The sequence below is a fragment of the Thalassophryne amazonica genome, chromosome 18, assembly GCF_902500255.1.
Source record: "Thalassophryne amazonica chromosome 18, fThaAma1.1, whole genome shotgun sequence".
NCBI classification, from domain to species: Eukaryota; Metazoa; Chordata; class Actinopteri; order Batrachoidiformes; family Batrachoididae; genus Thalassophryne; species Thalassophryne amazonica.
The window spans coordinates 60,010,911-60,032,692 of NC_047120.1; positions in this window are offsets into that span (position 1 = coordinate 60,010,911).

The following is a 21,782-nucleotide window of genomic DNA, read 5'->3' on the forward strand; positions in this document are numbered from 1 at the left end:
CTCATAGTCACGCCCCACTTGTGTTTTCTATGTGACGTCTCACTGCGTGTGGATTTTTGTGCCAAAGTTGTAACAAACAATTACTGCGTCCCAGACGAAGGAAACCTTTTGTTTGTGTGTTTTTGTAAATATTGTATTTAAATTTCTTTTTGTAAAAATGTCATATTGTCTTCATGAGATGTACTTGTGTCTATGGTGAAACCAGGCTGAATAAAATAACACTGTTTTGTATTTTAAAAAAATATATCTGGACATAATCTCACACACAGACCGTCAGTCTGTTTTTAATGTGACTTTTTTTTTCTTTTCTTTTTTGGGGGGCTGTAGCGTGATGTCACAGAGAATAAAGTCAACAGGTCACTATAATAATGTGGAAACTTGCTGTTGTTTAAGCCTGCTCGATATCCCATGATGCTTCACTGCTATATTTGCTCTCAATGTTATAAAGATGTCACTCACAGGCAGTTAAAAAATTATAATAATGATAATAACTGAATAGATGACATCATTCAGATATGCATCAGGAAGGAATGTTGCTTGTTATTGATTCCTTTACTAATATAATAAGTAAATAGAAACGTTTTGTGCCGCGGGTTCGATATGGAGCGGGCCATTTGATTGGCTGTTTGTTGACCGGCGTACTGAGCTCTGGCCATCACGCTCTGTTTAACAGTAAAATCAAAGTAAGAAGTCCTTTCCGTGAGTTTGTTGAAGACGTCAGTGTAGGTTGGACTCTTATCGTTTGGACTTTCATTCTGTTTAAAGGTGATTATTAAAATGTGGTATTTGTTCAGCGCTGCTGAAGGGAAAACAGGATTAATGAATTCTGATTAAACGGCCGCGGAGACAAAAGCACAAACAGGATTTGATTAAGATGAATGGCTGATAGCCTCAAAGCTCATTAAAGACTTTTATTTATTTCAAAGTTTGAATTCTGATTGTTTAACGTGTGAATTGAATTAAATTCTTATTCCATCCTGTCTCAGCCACTATCGCCCTCTGCTGGTCAGCCCAAGGTCTTCCTGATGGATTTAAGGGTGGGGCTAATCGTGTTTGAATCACTCAGGCTCGCATGATCACACATAACATGAGAATGTGACTGTGAGTTTGACACAAACGGACACTCTGGCCAGTGTGTCCACAAGAGCAGAATTATTTTCACGCTGTGCCATGTTTTAAAAAGCAGCGGGTCTGAAACTCATCTTGTTTTTTAACATGAAAACTGGGTTTGCATCGTCACTGACTGTCGAAATCTATAAGCCGGTTAGCGGAAAAAGTGCCCCGCCTGTCACCATGGGCACAACCCTGGTAAGACATTGTGGCGCCGTCAAACAACACACCACCACAACCTCAGCAAGACTAACGACAAATGGCCATGAAATCTTACAATGACACGGTGTGCAATGCCACCATGACACAGCTGCAGCTTTCGCACGCCAAATCCTCCAATGAACTGGGCGCACCACAAACAGTGTTTTCACCACAGTGAAACATGTCGAGGGGGTGCAGCGTCTTAGTGGTTCACACCGCTGAAGGTTCCAGGTTCTATTCCCGCCTGATTTTTGTTCTCCCCGTGTTAGCGAGGGTTCCCTCCGACTTCCTCCAACTTCCAAAGGCATGCAGGTTTGGTGAAATGGTGACCCAAAATTGACCGTCTTTGTCTCGTGTCCATCTTTGTCCCTCTCTTTCTGGCTGTCTTTGTCCATTCTTCCTGTCTTTGTTCCTCTTTCCATCCATCTTTCTCACCCTCTTTCTTTGTCCATCTCTTTCTGTCTGTTTCTGTCCATCTTTGTCCTTCTCTTTCTGTCTGTCTGTGCTCCTCTCTTCTTGTGTCTGCCTGTACTTGCAGCTCTGTCTCTCTGACTGATGCTCTGCATTACTGTTGATCGATAGATAACCTATTGATCGGCCTGGTACTGATTGTTCGGCATTGACAAGATGTGTGTGGCTGTGGATGCAGTCACAGCCTGCTTGTTAACACACCTGTCTCCCTAATAAGTGGATGTATAAGCTGGTTAAGACACCTGAGCATACCTTGCCTTACTGAGTCCAAATAAGTGTTGTTTTTAACAACAGAGACAGATAACAGAGATGCAGGTAGAAGTCGGTATGTGTGTTACTTGGTCCATTCTCACCTTTGACCCCACTGTGTTGCCATGGTAGCAGATGTGAATCAATATGTGCTTGATTGAAAGATGAAGAGAGGTTGATGGCTAAAGTTTCTTTTTAACCTCTATGTGCCTGAAGATTACAACTACTTTCCACACTAAGGGTCTGATTTACTAAAGTTTTGCATGTGTAAAAACTTGTACATACATTGGAACATTTGCAAAAAAAAAATTAAAAATTAAAAAATGTGCAAGCAGTGCACTCATGATTGCCACTGAGGATTGCATCTTTCCAAAGCACAAAATAGCAGATATTGTCCATTTAAAGTGTAGGTGAGGTGACACCAAAAAATGTGCACAAATAATCACAAAAAATTATGAAATGTTGATTTTTTTACAAAAAAATCCTGAACAATTAAAGTCAATGATAAGTGCGCAGGTGAAGGATAAACAACAGCTCTATTTCAGCCCTCAGCCATACTGTTGCTACATCATCACCAAAATGGGACCTGCTGATTCGAGCCCAAATCAAATGTAAACACGGCGGAGGTCGAGCTGTATTCAAATGATTTTTTTTCTAGTGTGGAGCTTTTTTTTAAGTCCAGTGTGAAGGTGTTTCTGAAGAAGCTGTCGGGGACACGGCATTATGGTTTTGAGCCTTAGTTAGATGACAATGAGGGAGACAAAACCTTGGAAGAAAACCTTCAGTCTGACAACAGTGATGATATTGGTAGAGTTCAGAACACAGAATGGTGATTATAAAATAAATAAATAAATAATGCAGGCGATTTCAGCATGCGGGAGATGATAAACTTTTTTCCCATCTCTGTGGTCATATTCGACTGATTTTTTTTTTTTTACTATCCTTGACATCAGAAAAAAGTGATGAGGAAGTGTGAATTTTTTATTGATTTCTTTTTTCTTCTTAGAAACAGGTACATATGTTTCAAATCTGAAAAATGACACGAGGGACTGAAAATATCAGCTATTCTTAAAATAAATCTTGTTTCCTTCTTGAATAAAGTTACTGTACTGTACATTAGTAGCGTAATAAACATGCTATTAATAAATATTAAAACCATTCATGCAAGGAGTAAATAATATAGTCTTACCTGTCCGTTTGTGAGATCATCTTCAGTCTGATGAAAACGTTTCCACCTTTACAAAACAATGTCTGAATATAATTTAATTCCTTATGTCCTGGCTGAAGAAAAGTCCATTTGTCACAGGTTTGGTGCCAGTTTACAGCACCGGCTTTAATCGGTTAATTGTGGCTGATCATTTGAGTCTCTGCTATGAATGGAGCTTCCTCTTGTTCCACTGCGGGCCAGTTTGCACCGCAAGTTAAAAGACCCCCAGTCCCACATCTGCTAATAACGTCTCAGTCTGCACACAGCAAAATTATCCCATGAGCCACACAACAATAAAATATAATAAAATAATGTGAAAATAATCAGTTTTGCCTCCGTGTTGAGCGGAGAAGCTGCAGACACCATGCGTCCGTGCTCGTCAATGTAAGTGTTCCACTTGCCAATCAAAAGGATTCTGCTGGCAAGAATTAACCATTCTGACACTGAAAACACCGTGCAGCTCCGACCCGAACCACTCAGTGGAAACTGGGCTGTCAATAGCCTGTAGAAATCCATAAATTAATCTATAAATTAATGGGGCTATTAAGATAATGGTTCCGGCGCTGATGCCACGTCCTCCTTCTTTTCCAATGTCGGGAATTGCCCGGAAGTTCTTGGTTTTTAGTGGTGCACAGTTCAAAATCCGAATATTTATCTCTTCAGTAACAAGAAAGGATAAATTTCAAAGTGTTGTTTAATTCTAGTCTTAAATACTCAAAAAAAACATAACATATAGTGTCACCTACACTTTAACACATTTGCCTTCATGGATGTGTGTCCACCTGAGTGCACAAAACTGTGGGTATTGAACATGCAAATAGGTGATGTTTACACAAGCAACATGATTTACCAAGGCTAAAAGCTATTTCACGGGCTGAGATTTTGTCTGTATGTTGTGAAACTTCAGAACCAGTGTTGCACGATCAACACAGACACATAAATTTGATTCAAAGTAATTTGCTGTGAGCTGTTTGGGTTTGCATTTCTTTATTTTCACTCACATTCGTGGCCTAATTTTGACGAAATGAAACATCCACTGCCTACATAAAATTAAATGTGACATTTATCATGTCTTTCTATGTAGTTGAAATTTAAATACAAAGTCCATGCCTGTCCAGTGGTCACCACAAAAGTCCACGGTCAATATCATGGACAGCTCCATGAACAGTATGGACAGCAGCCACCTACAAATAAAACACAAAAGTTTTTCATTCTGAATCACGCCCACTGTGATTATGTGAAAGTGAAGAGAATATTAACACTGGAGTGAAACACACCCGCGAATTAACACTGGAGTGGAAGCACATGCGAAGATCGTCACCTTAAACCGACAGTTTAATGCGAGTGGTGCTGAATGTGGACTTGTACCAAACACTGCGCACCTCCTGTGACAAACCATTTTCAAGGCACCTTAATTTTTTATTTTTTTTATTTTTAAGTTTTAAATAATTGACATTTTTAGTTAAAATGTATTTGTCTTACAGTGCACATATCTGTAAGTGGCTGATAACAATTGTTCTTAGTAAATTACCTGCAAAACATCCACCAACCCAATGCATAAAAGTATGGGACGGCCACCCAATTTAATATGTGTTACATGGAATCTTAGCAAATTCATGCTCAAAGTTCTTGCCAACTGTGGGAGGAGCTTCTGGACAACCCTGCAGATGGCACTGTCAGCATAGTCCTGATTAACGGAAAGCTGAAGAAGAAATGGAGCATTTTGGATGTTATTGAGGACGCAGACCTTTAGAAAAGGCATTTTGAACCCTCATTAACACATCAATTGTTGCTTTTTGTGTAGGCGTGTCTTAAATGGGACCCGCCCATCAGGTTACACTCCATTCTCTCATAATGAGATGTGATATGTTGACTGACCAGAGGAAAGCACAAACATGAACACATGTATGTGATAAATGAATGAGTTGTACAGCAGCTGCAGCACCACTCGGCTACTGATCGATTACACTACTTTTAAAAACATTTGTGACTCATCTGTTTGTGATGCCATGTTTTGTGTCTCACACACAGATAAAATCTGTCTGTGGCCTCAGACGTTTTATCAATCAGCCAATCAGATTACCGAGTCCATGCGACCAGGGTGCCGTGACGACCAGCGGCTGGAAGCACTGAAGGACTCCCCAGAGGGCAGCCATGTTTGTAGATTAAACTGAAACAAGACAAACAAACCAGAACAACAAACTAATTACCTGCAAACACAGCGGATGGGCTGAGTTTGCTAACGAGGCTTAACGAGGTCAAAAGGTGTTTACAAAGGGGAGGGAGAGCGGGGGAGCGGGAGAACGCTAGAGCGAAAGAACGAGAGAGGATGTGGTTGTTGATGCTAACAGCATGTAGCGACACAAGCTAATGTTCCATCAGTGTTTTTGTCTCAGCTGAATAATTGATGTGTCGGTGTGTTAAACTAAAAGTGTGTGTGTGGGGGGGAGTGTGTTCAATAAAACATCAGTTGTCGTGTCGAGAGATGAATTATGAATCGACACATTATGAAGCTGCTCTGTCAATCACACAAAATGTGTATTTGACCCACAAACCACTTTTTGTCAGAGACAAAACACTGTGAAGAATGAAAGGAAGGAAGGTAGGTTAGGGAGGGTTGAAAGAAAGAAAGAAAAACTTGAAGAGATAAGGAAAAATTAATGCAAGTAAAGACAACAGGAAAATAAGATTTTAGAAAAAAATAATCTGACAAAAATAATAAAAACTGGGTTTGTTCCTCGTTTTTAGGTGAAACTTGAACCTTTAAAGTTATGAATAGTTGTTTTTTATATAGCAGACTCATGACATTGTTCCATTTTGAACCAACATGACTTCAGCTCCACCTGTTTAAATCAACAGATCTTTCTCAGGAAACGTGGACATGGGTTCATCCTGATCAAACCTCTGGTTTGTGTTCCCGCTCCATTCTGTTTGTTGGACACATTATGTAACTCATAAGAAGGAAAGAACATGCAACTGTTTTACCAATCCATTACAATACATACATATATATATATATATACATATATATATTCTAAATAATTACATTTCAGGCAAGATTCCAAATGCGTTCTCCACCACATGACACACACAAGACAAACTGCAGAAGTAGATAATTTATCTGTGGAGTGATGAGAGATGGTTTCATCAGCCAAGTTCTGACAGCAAATGCTTATGTTGTGTGGGCCGCTGAAGAGGAGGTACTGCTGGCCCACCACCACTAGAGGGCGCCCTGCCTGGAGTGCGGGCTCCAGGCACCGGAGGGCGCTGCCGCCTTACAGGAGCAGCCAGGATGACAGCTGCCACCCATCACTGGAGACAGCTGATCCCAATTAACAAGGAGGTATATCAACATCTCCACCTCATTTGCCGAGATATCGCCTTACCAAAGAGGTAACCATCTCAGCCTGCACACACGTGTGACTTTAATTGTAGTCTCGTTTGATTATCTGTAGGACAGCTGACTACTAGACAACATTCGGATAAGTACTCACCTTCCTACATTGTTGTTGACGAGAGGTGGAGGTGGACTCTCCACCCTCCGTGTTGCTGGGTGCAGCCGCATCCACACCTGACTGTTTCTGTTTCTTGCCAGCAGTACCGGATCCGACGAGCGGAGGCAGTGGCCACCTGGGAATTCGGGACTTGGCGGCTCCAGTATTCCCGGGGTTCGGTGGCAGAGGAAATCGGGTTGGTTCCGGTTCGACTTGGACAGACATCTCCTATCGTCGAGCCTGCCCACACGACACCGTTGTAATTGGACTCCATTTCAATATTGTAATCGGTTGTATTTGTTGTGCCTGTTTCACAGCAGTAAAAGCAGTGTTATTCGACTCCTCCATTGTTCGTTCATTTGCGCCCCCTGTTGTGGGTCCGTGTTCCTACACTTTCACAACAGGATATCTCGGCCAGCGTCATGGATCCCGAGGGGCGTCAACCGGCTGTTGAACGGCCAATGGAAGAACAGGACGCGCAGGCGTCCGCAGGAGGGGTAATCGGTGAGTTGCAGCGGATCCTCTCCGCTTTCACGACTCGGTTAGATTTGATGACCGAGCAGAACGTCCTCCTGAACCGCAGGGTGGAGGCTCTCGCCGCGCAGGTGGAAGCGCGCCCTTCGGGCGCCGCTGCGGCTCTCCCTCCCATAGACCCTGTGCGTAACATTGACGTTCCACTGGTCATTCAACGACCCCTCCCACCTTCCCAGGAAGCATACATAAGCCCCCCAGAGCCGTACGGAGGCTGTGTGGAGACGTGCGCGGATTTTCTTATGCAGTGTTCGCTCGTCTTCGCACAGCGTCCAGTCATGTACGCGACCGATGCTAGCAAGGTAGCTTATGTAATAAACCTGCTTTGCGGCGAGGCACGCGCTTGGGCTACAGCGCTCTGGGAGCAAAAGTCACGGCTCCTTCAGACATATGATGGGTTTGTGAGGGAGTTCAGAACCGTGTTCGATCACCCCAATAGAGGAGAAACCGCTTCAACCGTGCTACTGTCGATGAGACAGGGGCGTCGGCGCGCAGCTGCCTATGCAGTCGACTTCCGCATCGCGGCTGCGAGGTCCGGCTGGAATAGCACTGCCCTCCGCGCCGCCTTTGTAAACGGACTGTCGTTGGTTCTCAAGGAGCACCTGGTGGCTAAGGACGAACCGCGGGATTTAGACGGGCTCATCGATCTTGTCATACGGTTGGACAACCGGTTAGAAGAACGTCGGCGGGAACGAGACGAAGGGCGTGGCCAGGCACGCGCCGTCCCTCTCCCTTCCGGATCCGACCGCGCTCCGCCTTCCCCATGCTCCACGGCCCCTGCGCTCCGTGGGGCCACGGCTCCCCCTGCTGACGAAGCTAAAGACACGAGTAGGGCAACATTTAGGGCACCAGATGCACAGAGGAGGCAGGCCCACGGAGCTTGTTTTGTTTGTGGCTCGACAGAGCACCACGTAAGAGACTGCCCCGAGCGGTCAAACTCCAAACGCCCGCTCCTAGAGACTGGGCTAGGGGTGGGTCGAGACATTCACGTGGGACACACCCACATTGCTACACGACTCCCAGTCACGATCCTGTATGAGGACTCAACCCTGAAGGCCCCAGCACTGGTGGACACGGGCTCTGAGGGGAATCTGTTGGATAGCAGATAGGCTAGGGAGATAGGGCTCCCTCTGGTGGCGCTTACCTCGCCTGTACAGGTTCGGGCACTAGATGGCTCCCTTCTCCCTCCGATCATGCATAAGACACCACCTGTAACTCTGGTGGTGTCAGGGAATCACTGGGAGGTGATCGAGTTTTTTGTGATTCAGGCCACCTCCCGTGTGATTTTAGGATTTCCCTGGATGTTGAAGCACAATCCCCGGATTGATTGGCCGTCCGGGGTAGTGGTTCAGTGGAGCGAGACCTGCCATCGGGTGTGTCTAGGTTCCTCGGTTCCTCCCGGCTCCCGAGCTAAGGAGGAGGTCAGAGTCCCGCCCAATCTGGGGGCGGTGCCGGTGGAGTACCATGACCTTGTCGACGTGTTCAGCAAGGATCTGGCGCTCACTCTTCCTCCCCACCGTCCTTATGATTGTGACATTGATTTGGTTCCGGGCAGTGAGTTCCCGTCCAGCAGGCTGTACAACCTCTCACGGCCTGAGCGTGAATCAATGGAGACCTACATCCGGGACTCGTTAGCTGCCGGGTTGATCTGGAATTCCACCTCCCCGATGGGTGCAGGTTTCTTTTTTGTGGGTAAAAAAGACGGCGGTCTTTGTCCATGCATTGATTATAGGGGGCTGAACGAGATCACGGTTCGCAATCGATACCCGTTGCCCCTGTTGGATTCAGTGTTCACGCCCCTGCATGGAGCCGAAATATTCACTAAGCTCGATCTTAGAAATGCGTATCACCTGGTTCGGATCCGGAAGGGAGACGAGTGGAAGACGGCATTTAACACCCCCTTGGGGCACTTTGAGTACCTGGTCATGCCGTTCGGTCTCACAAACGCTCCCGCGACTTTCCAAGCGTTGGTTAACGATGTCTTGCGGGATTTCCTGCACCGGTTCGTCTTCGTATATATGGACGATATTCTCATCTTTTCTCCGGATCCTGAGACCCATGTCCTGCATGTACGTCAGGTCCTGCAGCGGTTGTTGGAGAACCGGCTGTTTGTGAAGGGCGAGAAGTGTGAGTTCCACCGCACGTCTTTGTCCTTCTTGGGGTTCATTATCTCCTCCAACTCCGTCGCTCCTGATCCGGCCAAGGTCGCGGCGGTGAGAGACTAGCCCCAACCCACAAGCCGTAGGAAGTTGCAACAGTTCCTAGGCTTTGCCAATTTCTACAGGAGGTTCATTAAGGGCTACAGTCAGGTAGTTAGCCCCCTGACAGCCCTGACCTCTCCAAAAGTCCCCTTCACCTGGTCGGATCGTTGCGATGCCACGTTCAAGGAGTTGAAACGGTGCTTCTCGTCTGCACCTGTTCTGGTGCAGCCCGATCCTAGTCGCCAGTTAGTGGTTGAAGTGGACGCCTCGGACTCAGGGATAGGAGCCGTGCTATCCCAGAGCGGAAAGACCGATAAGGTCCTTCACCCGTGTGCCTATTTTTCCCGCAGGTTGACCCCAGCCGAACGGAACTATGACGTCGGCAATCGAGAGCTCCTTGCGGTGAAAGAGGCTCTTGAGGAGTGGAGACATCTGTTGGAGGGAACGTCAGTGCCGTTCACGGTTTTCACTGACCACCGGAACCTGGAGTATATCAGGACCGCCAAGCGGCTGAATCCCAGGCAAGCCCGCTGGTCACTGTTCTTCGGCCGTTTTGACTTCCGGATCACCTACCGTCCCGGGACCAAAAATCAAAGATCGGATGCCTTGTCCCGGGTACATGAAGATGAGGTCAAAACGGAGTCGTCGGATCCCTCGGATCCCATCATCCCGGAGTCCGCTATTGTGGCCGCCCTTACCTGGGACGTGGAGAAGACCGTCCGGGAGGCCCTGACACGAGACCCGGACCCCGGAACCGGACCGAAGAACAGACTCTACGTCCCACCAGAGGCTAGGGCTGCGGTCCTGGACTTCTGTCACGGTTCTAAGCTCTCCTGTCATCCTGGGGTGCGAAGAACCGTGGCAGTCGTCCGGCAGCGCTTCTGGTGGGCGTCCCTGGAGGCCGACGTCCGGGGTTACATCCAGGCCTGTACCACCTGCGCCAGGGGCAAGGCCGACCACCGCAAGACATCGGGTTTGCTACAGCCGCTGCCCGTGCCTCATCGCCCCTGGTCTCACATCGGCCTGGATTTTGTCACGGGCCTCCCTCCGTCCCAGGGAAACACCGTAATCCTCACGATAGTGGACCGATTCTCCAAGGCGGCCCACTTCGTGGCCCTCCCGAAGCTACCAACGGCCCAGGAGACAGCGGACCTCCTAGTCCACCACGTCGTCCGTCTGCATGGGATACCATCAGACATCGTCTCCGATCGCGGTCCCCAGTTCTCCTCGCATGTTTGGAGGAGCTTTTGCCGGGAACTGGGGGCCACGGTCAGTCTCTCGTCCGGGTATCACCCCCAGACCAACGGACAAGCAGAACGGGCCAACCAGGAGATGGAGCAGACCCTACGCTGCGTGACAGCCGCGCACCCGACGGCCTGGAGTACCCACCTGGCCTGGATCAAGTACGCCCACAACAGTCAAGTGTCGTCAGCCACCGGCCTCTCCCCTTTCGAGGTGTGCTTGGGGTATCAACCCCCGTTGTTTCCGGTGGTTGAGGGGGAGGTCGGTGTGCCCTCGGTCCAGGCCCACCTACGGAAGTGCCGTCGGGTGTGGCGTGCCGCCCGTTCTGCTTTGTTAAGGGCCCGGACGAGGGCGAAGAACCATGCAGACCGGCGGCGGGCCCCGGCCCCCACGTATCATCCCGGGCAGGAAGTGTGGTTGTCCACCAAGGACATTCCCCTACAAGTGGACTCCCCAAAACTGCAAGAACAATACATCGGTCCGTATAAGATACTTAAGGTCATCAATCCCGCCGCAGTGAGGCTCCAGCTTCCGGCCTCACTGCGGATTCACCCAGTGTTCCATGTCTCTAGGATTAAGCCTCATCACACCTCACCCCTCTGCACTCCGGGTCCGGCGCCACCTCCTGCCCGGAATCATCGACGGAGAGCCGGCTTGGACCATGCGCCGGCTCCTCGACGTCCGACGGATGGGCCGGGGTTTTCAGTATCTGGTGGACTGGGAGGGGTACGGCCCCGAAGAACGCTCCTGGGTGAAGAAGGGCTTCATCCTGGACCCGGCCCTCCTGGCCGACTTCTACCGTCGCCACCCTGACAAGCCCGGTCGTGCGCCAGGAGGCGCCCGTTGAGGGGGGGGTCCTGTTGTGTGGGCCGCTGAAGAGGAGGTACTGCTGGCCCACCACCACTAGAGGGCGCCCTGCCTGGAGTGCGGGCTCCAGGCACCGGAGGGCGCTGCCGCCTTACAGGAGCAGCCAGGATGACAGCTGCCACCCATCACTGGAGACAGCTGATCCCAATTAACAAGGAGGTATATCAACAGGACGGCATCTCCACCTCATTTGCCGAGATATCGCCTTACCAAAGAGGTAACCATCTCAGCCTGCACACACGTGTGACTTTAATTGTAGTCTCGTTTGATTATCTGTAGGACAGCTGACTACTAGACAACATTCGGATAAGTACTCACCTTCCTACATTGTTGTTGACGAGAGGTGGAGGTGGACTCTCCACCCTCCGTGTTGCTGGGTGCAGCCGCATCCACACCTGACTGTTTCTGTTTCTTGCCAGCAGTACCGGATCCGACGAGCGGAGGCAGTGGCCACCTGGGAATTCGGGACTTGGCGGCTCCAGTATTCCCGGGGTTCGGTGGCAGAGGAAATCGGGTTGGTTCCGGTTCGACTTGGACAGACGTCTCCTATCGTCGAGCCTGCCCACACGACACCGTTGTAATTGGACTCCATTTCAATATTGTAATCGGTTGTATTTGTTGTGCCTGTTTCACAGCAGTAAAAGCAGTGTTATTCGACTCCCCCATTGTCCGTTCATTTGCGCCCCCTGTTGTGGGTCCGTGTTCCTACACTTTCACAACAGCCTAACTGGCTACGAAATTATTATTTTATATAGCATGGCGTCAAGCGGGACAAAGTGTGGCATCCAGTGGGACAAAGCGGGATGCATTGGCATGACAAATTGTGCTGCAGTGCGGGATCAAATTCGTGCAAGTGTCAAGGTGCCTGTAAAACACAGACCTCGTGAAACTGGTCCACAGTGATGATCAAACAGTGAAGGGGCACAGCAACCCAACAGAGTCAGATTATTTGATTTGATTTGATTATTTAGCACAAAATAAAACTCATACAAAATAATGTATACACATAAAGCAACAAAAGAGAGAGAGAGAGAGAGAAAAAAAAATACAATATAAGTAATGTGCAAGGGAGTGGTGGAAGCCAAAAAGGCTTATAGAGAATCCACTCCCGAACAAAGCAAACATAACAGAATACAACAGAATTACACCATTTTTTCCAGTTTATAACAAATCATTGTAAATACTCCTGCAGATTCTTCGCTTTTAGTCCACTTTTATACGTATATAAGGTGATAGATGGATTCACAAGATCTACATTATCATTCCAAGATTTAACGCCATGATATCTGATGTGATGCTGATAACGAGTCACTCCATGCAACGGTAAATGCAAATGTGCAGCATGCCTGGTCGGATAATTATGAATTTGATGGTTATACACAAAATAATATTTAATGAAAGAAGGCCACTTAATATCATAGAGAGCTCTGAAAACAAACGTACAGGTCAAGAAAATATTTATATGGAAAATATTTAAGAGCTGCAATTTAAAAAACAGAGGTGCACTTGGAGCACAAGGTTTCGAACAAGTAGCTTTTCAAGCAAATTTTTTCTGTAGAAGAAATATTTTGTTTATATAAGCTGCAAATACAGTATACAGTATTACAATAACTTAAATATGGATAAACTAAACTATAATATAATGTTAAAAGACATTTGTGATGTACTAAATATCTTATTTTGGTTATGATTCCTATTGACTTGGTTATTTTTTTACAAACATGATCAATATCTTCTCTCCAAGACAGTTTCTTTATAATAAGATACCCCAAGTTTCCTGAAAAAAACGATGTCTCAGCTGACGTCACTGTCACGGCAACATCATGGCAACGTCAGAAACAGGAGTAATGAATAACATCAGGGCTTCCTGCACTCAGCCATCAAAACTGTATCTGTACGTGGTGAAAGTGCTGAACTTATTTTAGATTAGACAGAACTTTATTGATTCCTTGGGAAGACTGCCTCAGGGAAATTGAGGTTCCACCAGCATTGTATAGCAGCACACAGTGAATGAAGCACACAGAGTATCAAAAGTTAAAAAAAAAAAAAAAAAGCAGTGGCATTCATGTCTCTGGATCCTTGGACTTTGAAAGCTTATGGAGTAAAGATGTCAAAGGTCAGAGGTGTTTGGTGATGCTAATATATTTGCAGGGGAACAAAGGTCCAAATCTTTAACCAGTGACCAAAGGGGTAGACTGGATGTCTTTGGTAGCAGGTCTCTTTGAGGATCCTTGGATAGCACTGGAATGACTTTGTGTCAAATGAGTGATTACTGCTGGAAACTCAGATGAGGAGTATCGCTAGCATTAAGGGGACATTACATTTCCGGCACAGGTGCTTCATTGTTGAGGACCGCAACACGGACGCTACCATCTTTCATATGGCTGTGGCAGATTGATGGCTACTATGAACAGATGGGGATGAATCCACTGTCTGCCTGGGTAGCTCTCATCCAGGGTCCATGGTGGGTCCATGGTAGTTCCATAGTGCGATGGATATGGCGATGCACAGCACCTCCCAGAACTGATTACTGAAGCATGAATAGGACTGCTGTATGTACTCAGTGAGACAATAAGTTCATGAGTGAGTGAGTCCACAAAATTTCTGTAAATAATTTTGACAAAACTACAGCATGTTAAGCTCTTACATTTTAGGTTCTGATAGATACAGGTGAGGACTGGTGAACCTCCTATTTTGGGACAAGTTAGCATCTTTTAACATGCTATTAACACAAAACAGGCAGAACCACAAAGTGGATTGTGAAGGCTTGTCGTAAATCACAGTCTTGGAGGCCACTGCTACTTTAATAATAATTATTTTTTACTATATCAATAACTGAATGCATATCATAAATCCAGCATAAATTGTAATCATACAGGCCAAACGAGGTAGGTTTGGTACCACAGTCATTATGTGTACGTAGCGCACCCGGTGTTCAATACTGTGTAAGGTGCGTTTGAGTGTTGCACTCTTTAAATACCACAAATACACTGCACTTAACTACAACTCTGGTTTTGCTGGCCTGTGGCTGCACAGATGAGTGCAATTCTACGCTGTATTAAGGCGATGTAGGCAACACGTTGTGGCACCCAAACCACACTGGCACTTTGCACAGGAAAACAGGGGTCCTACACAACCTGGATATGATGCTATAACATGAAATATATTTAAGCATCAGACAGTTTAAGTGGTGACTAATAAATTGATTTAACATTGATCAATTAACAGAGAGAGGAGGTAAGATTAATCAAATGTATTTTATTTGAATGCAAAGTAATTAAAACTGGACATCAACATCATTAACCTCAAATACACAGCAAGGAGAGAGAGAGAGAGAGAGAGAGAGAGAGAGAGAGAGATTTGCTGCTAATCCTGTTAAATTAATGAGAACAAAGTTAATTTGTGGTTTTGACCCTTTTCTGCTCAGAAATAAATGATCACACATACACACACGAGCGAGAGACCATGTGTTTGTTCTCTCTTTAAGCAGTCAGATGAGGTCATCATAAAGCTTTTCTTTTTAAATTAATCTCTTTCATTATTTTTGACCCTCTGAGTTTGTGCATATGTGCACATGCACACACACACACACACGCATTTGACTGTGCCAAATGAACAGTTACTTGAAAGTCAGATGTAAAGAAATGTCAGCCACAGCATTTTGTCCATGTGGTGTGTTTCCCTGGATGTGATCCAGCACGCAGATGCCTCAGTGTTGAGGACCTCAGCGGCCAGAGAAGATCAGCGACACGCCCACATTTCATCTGGCTGCAGCAGATAGATGGTTACTATGGAGATGTGGGGATGGACCGGTGGTCTGCCTGTGTGGCTCCTAGTCAGAAGCTGAGCCGGGATGGTTCCAAGGTGTGGTGGATGCTGCTTCAGTGCACAGATCAGTGCATGCTCCCACATCTGACCTGAAGATCATCATCATCTGCATCAAGAACTTCAACATCTACGTCTTCTTCCTTCCGGTAATTCATAAGCGTGACCAGGTGTGTCAGCTAATGAATTCAAATTTCAGTCTTAATTCCTTCTGGAATCTAAAACCTTTTTCTGCAGATCTGAGGTGGTTCTGAGTCGTCAGCTGATCCCTTTTGGGGTTTTGTCTGTTCAGCTTTTTTCTTTTTTTTTCTGGAGTAAATTGGTTTTTGGTGAAGTGATGCTGAAGGTTTGAGGAATGAAGCATTAGTGTCGTCAAGCTATAGATTTCATGATATTTTCTTGTGTAATTTGATCTGTCAGACTGTCCACAGCTCCTCCTCCTGCGCGTCTCCTCCTCCTCTACTCCTCCATGGGTCATTTGTCATGGCGGAAATCACCACTCAAATCTTGGACAGTGCTAATATCTCTGTCATTCAGCCTCCCCCTCGTCACTCCTGCTCACTTTTTCTCCTTTCTCATCTCCGTGGCGATGATGCTATCAAAGGGGAGGAGGTGACAGTCTATCAGAGCACCTCCTCCTCTGCTCGTGATAACGGTCCACTGCTTATAATGTTAAGGAGATGATAAGGAATAATCGTTTCTGTTCTTCTCTTCATGTATCTGCTATTTATCAGCAAACTTTTAGAAGAAAAATAATAAGTGGAGCACAAACGATGTGAGGATCATCAGATAGATGGACAAGTCCGTTATGAAGCTGATTCAAAGAGTTTTATCGGCTAAGTGATGAAAACGAGATTAAACTGCAGCACTTTGTCATTTCAAGTTGTGCAAAACACAGACTTATTAAAGTGAAATCTTTCATCTGCTGTACGTCACCAAACCTTCTTTAAGACGGCAATAAAATCCCCAAAAACCATGATAAAAAGAAAAGGCAAAAGAGACTGAACTATTGTGGAATAATGCATGGGCAACAACACTTTCTTTGTTGCAATAAAAAAATTGAAGTGTGGGGACTCACAAAGCTGTAGGACAAATAGCAACACAGTGTTAAAATAACTAATTAACTCTCGAGCAAATGCATATGGTCCCATTCAAAACAGTCTCCAACTAAAAGTGTAAAATCCAACTTATTTTTAACAGTTGTCCTCATAGTCATTACTGAAGTTTGTTCCTCTTTTTTTCTTCATTATTAATTTTTGAAAAAATATTATTACTATTTTTTTTTTTTTTTTTTTTTTTAAGGAACAGCATCAAGACTTTTCTTATGTTGTGTGAGCTGAGATTTAAATAGACTGCGAGTGTAATAAATCAAATTGTCTGGGGACAGCGCCTGAAAATGTTTTCTTCTCTATATTTTCAAATTTCTTGTTTAATTAGAGCCGTTTGTCCAGACACAATCAGCACTGACTACCGTTCACGTACATTTCCAATTAATGTCGATTCCACTGAAGCTGTTTAACTGAAGCTCATTAACATACTCAAACTGAAGCTTCTACTGATTCTTAGTCAGTTCGTTACTTCCAACAACCCTCAGAGGAGGGCGGAGGTTATGTGATGGGCCTCAATTATGCATGTCTCCACCCTCAAAAAGACTCCGCTGGCAAAGGTTTCCTCTAACAGCGATCATCGATTTTGTTGTTGTTTTGGGTTTGTGCATTGTGCACTATTGTTTCTCTGGTTGTGTTTTGAAATTTTAGTTCATTGTATAATTTATATTGTTCATGCACACTTCCTTGGTATTTGTTGTTAGGAGTGTGTGTGTGTTATATATATATATATATATATATATATATATATATATATATATATATATATATATATATATATATATATATGTATAGTGAATAACCCTGTTGTGTCTGATGATTTGTGGACGCTCATGCTGTTATATGGTCGCAAACTGACGGATATTTGCAACCGCATAACAGCATGAATGTTTGCAAATATCAGATACAAGGGGGTTATTCCCATTCTAATCCAATTCCATCGTTTGCACGGTTTATTTTTCTGCAGGTAATTCAGTCAGTGAGGCTTACCGTGAGGCAGCGCCGCTCCAACAGCGGTCAGGGTGCGGCGTAATCCATCAAATGTGAAAATCCATCAAACCCATCAAATGTAAAATGGTAATTCTTTATCAGAATCCACATCATTATTTTCATATGGTTGCTTAAATCCACCCATTTTGGCGGCGGCAGCGGTATGCGACTTTCTCTTGCTCTCAGCTAACAGCGCTAACAGCTAACAGCGCTAACAGCTAGCAGCGCGCTCGGCCAGTGTTATGTCGAATTGTGCGCCTCTTCGCATAAATCGACAGTTCCGTGTCCCGACACGCAGTTGCGCGGAGGGCTGGCCTGTCGACAGGAATAACATCTTGTCAGAACACCTGTCAGGGCGTGGAGTAATATTTTGCCACCGTTACCCTGATATTATAAAGCCTGAAATCTCAAACGATTAACCAATCAGACTTGCGGAAAAAATTTAATATATATATATATATATATATATATATATATATATATATATATATATATATATATATATATATATATATATATATATATATATATATATATATATACAGTATACAGGAAGTATACAGTAAAATAAGTATTTGAACACCCTGCAATTTTGCAAGTTCTCCCACTTAGAAATCATGGAGGGGTTTCAAATTTTCATCTTAGGTGCATGTCCACTGTGAGAAACATAATCCAAAAAAAAAAAAAAAACGGAAATCACAATGTATGATTTCTTAATAATTTATTTGCATGTTACTGCTGCAAATAAGTATTTCAACACCTGCCAATCAACAGAAATTCTGGCCCTCAAAGACCTGTTAGTCCGCCTCTAAAAAGTCCACCTCCACTCCACTTATTATTCCAAATTAGAAGCACCTATTTGACGTCGTTAGCTACATAAAGACACCTGTCCACCCTACACAATCAGTAAGACTCCAACTACTAACATGGCTAAGACCAAAGAGCTGTCCAAAGACACCAGAGACAAAATTGTAGACCTCGACAAGGCTGGAAAAGGCAACGGGGCAGTTGCCAAGCAGCTTGGTGAAAAAAGATCAACTGTTGGAGCAATTATTAGAAAATGGAAGAAGCTAAACATGACTGTCAATCTCTCTCGGACTGGGGCTCCATGCAAGATACCACCTCATGGCATATCAATGATCCTAAGAAAGGTGAGGAATCAGCCCAGAACTGCATGGGAGGACCTGGTCAATGACCTGAAGAGAGCTGGCACCACTGTTTCCAAGGTTACTGTGGGTAATACACTAAGACCTCATGGGTTAAAATCATGCATGGCACGGAAGGTTCCCCTGCTTAAATCAGCACACGTCCAGACCCGTTTTAAGTTTGCCCCATGACCATTTGGATAATCCAGAGGAGTCATGGGAGAAAGTTATGTGGTCAGATGAGACCAAAATAGAACTTTTTGGTCTTAATTCCACTTGCCGTGTTTGGAGGAAGAAGAATGCTGAGTACCATCCCAAAAACACCATCCCTACTCTGAAGCATGGGGGTGGAAGCATCATGCTTTGGGGGTGTTTTTCTGCACATGGGACAGGACAACTGCACTGTATTAAGGAGAGGATGACCGGGGCCATGTATTGTGAGATTTTGGGGAACAACCTCCTTCCCTCAGTTAGAGCATTGAAGATGGGTCGTGGATGGGTCTTCCAGCATGACAATGACCCGAAGCACACAGCGTATAACCAAGGAGTGGCTCCGTAAGAAGCATATCAAGGTTCTGGAGTGGCCTAGCCAATCTCCAGACCTAAACCCAATAGAAAATCTTTGGAGGGAGCTCAAACTCAGCGACAGCCCAGTAACCTGGCTGATCTCGAGAAGATCTGTGTGGAGGAATGGGCCCAAATCCCTGCTGCAGTGTGTGCAAACCTGGTGAGAAACTACAGGAAAGGTTTGACCTCTGTAATTGCAAACAAAGGCTACTGTACCAAATATTAACGTTGTTTTTCACAGGTGTTCACAGGTGTTATGTGACATCACTTTCATACAGACATGAGAAAAAAAATGACGAAGGACTGCGAGAGATGGTAAAGAGAATTCCCAGAGGGAGATCAAACTGAGCACTGATAAATATGTACTTGAAGGAATGTCAGCCAGCTAGCTCAAAAATGAAGGATGGGGTGAGTCTTTAGGTGTGGCGGCTGCTCCAAAACAGGGGGTCCAATCCAGCTCCGACCATGTGCACTGGTTCAACAGTCAACTGCAGCTCGGCGGTAGCACTAAACTTAGCATTCTTTTTTTTAATGCAGGGCACCGAAAAATTAATCCAAAATGCATCCAATAAAGTCGACATTACGTAATCCGGATGCAAACTAACTGTACTTGTGTTTCATGTGGTCTCGTCTTGGGTTGTGAAAGATGCAGTGGAAAGCAACACTTTAATTCAAAAGGTGTTTATCAATATTTTACAAAAATGATATCGGGGCGAGCGGTTAGCAATGATGCCTCACCGCAAGAAGGTCATGGGTTTGCTTCCTGCGCTTTCTGTGTGGAGTGTGCATGTTCTCCCCACGTGTCTGCCTGGGTTCCCTCCGAGTGCTCCGGCTTCCTCCCACATCCTGTGATTGCTGGGATACACTCAAAAAACTGACTCATTGGATTGGATTTCCATCTAATATATATGTAGTCCCAACTAAATTAAATTAAATTATCCTGCAAGAATGTGCTCTTTTGAGTTGGGGCTATATATATTTATTTGATGGAAATCCTGCTCATAATTGAATTGAGTTCATCCAATGAGGGTTATTTTATTTTATTTTTTTTTTTTGAGTGTAGGCTCCAGAACCCCGTGACCCTTGACTGGAGTAAGCGAGTGTAGAAAATGGATGGATGGAAAAAGGATATCTTAACTGACATTAGTTAATGTGGTATTAAACATTAATACCACATCAGGGTCCACCCTCATGTGGTTTTGAGTGTTTTTGCTCCAGTGCTGATACTGCCACCTGCAGACCCATGACCAGCCAAACAGCAAATCCAGAACAGGAGCAGTTCAGGGTTCAGTGTCTTACTCAAAGACACACACAGATCGAACAAACTGTGACGACCTCCTCCTGACCCTATGACCCGTAGGTTAGGGGTGTCAGTCTGATGTCAAACAAAACTGTTGAAATAAAAATGTTGGCTTGAGACAGAACTAAAAGTGTGCATGTCGAGGTTTTATCAGCCACATGATTATTGACACAAATCTGTAAACCAGGCATCATCTCTAGGCCCCCAGTCAATAACTCAGCCTGTTAGTGTCTCTGTGGCCAATCAGAGCGCAGCGTTCCTTCAGAACTCACTCTGATAAATCAGTGTCTGTGATGTGATGCTCAGTGGCAGATTGATCCTGTTAAAACACGGGAGCAAGTCCGCATCTCGTTAACAGTTAACCAGCTTGTATGCTTGTTGATAGTTCATCACCGAGCAGCTCGTTAATATTAGATGGACAAAGAGACCAGCCGTCCAATCAGATCAGATCAGCAGAGAGACAGAGACGGACAGGGAGAAGAGGAGTAACTATCTCCCCCATCAGTGGGTCAACAATCAATTCTCAAAAAATTTCTGTAGCAATTTTTTTTTTTTTTTTTTTTACATGACGGTTTATATTTCATAAAATCCTTCATAAACCTTCATTAAATTGCAATTAAACAAAAAAAAAACTTTGATGGTGTGTTGCTGGTCCACAATCATTAAACAAAACCAAATGTGTGTTTTAAGTGGACAAACATCTATTAAAAAAAAGAAATCACATGTACATAAGTATTCACACCCTTTTGCTCTAAACTTTGTTGTTGCACCTTTGGCAGCAATTACAGCCTCAGGTCTTCTTGAATATGATGCCACAAGCTTGGTGCACCTATCTTTGGGCAGTTTTGTCCATTCCTCTTTGTAGCACCTCTCAAGCTCCATCAGGTTGGATGGGGAGCGTCGTTGCACAGCCATTTTCAGATCTCTCCAGAGATGTTCAATCGGATTCAGGTCTGGGCTCTGGCTGGGCCACTCAAGGACATTCACAGAGTTGTCCTGAAGCCACTCCTTTGATATCTTGGCTGTGTGTTTAGGGTCATTGTCCTGCTGAAAAATGAACCGTCTCCCCAGACTGAGGTCAAGAGCGCTCTGGAGCAGGTTTTCATCCAGGATGTCTCTGTACATTGCTGCATTCATCTTTCCCTCAATCCTAACTAGTCTCCCAGTTCCTGCTGCTGAAAAACATCCCCACAGCATGATACTGCCACCACCATGTTTCACTGTAGGGATGGTGTCTGGTTTTCTCCAAACATGACACCTGGCATTCACACTAAAG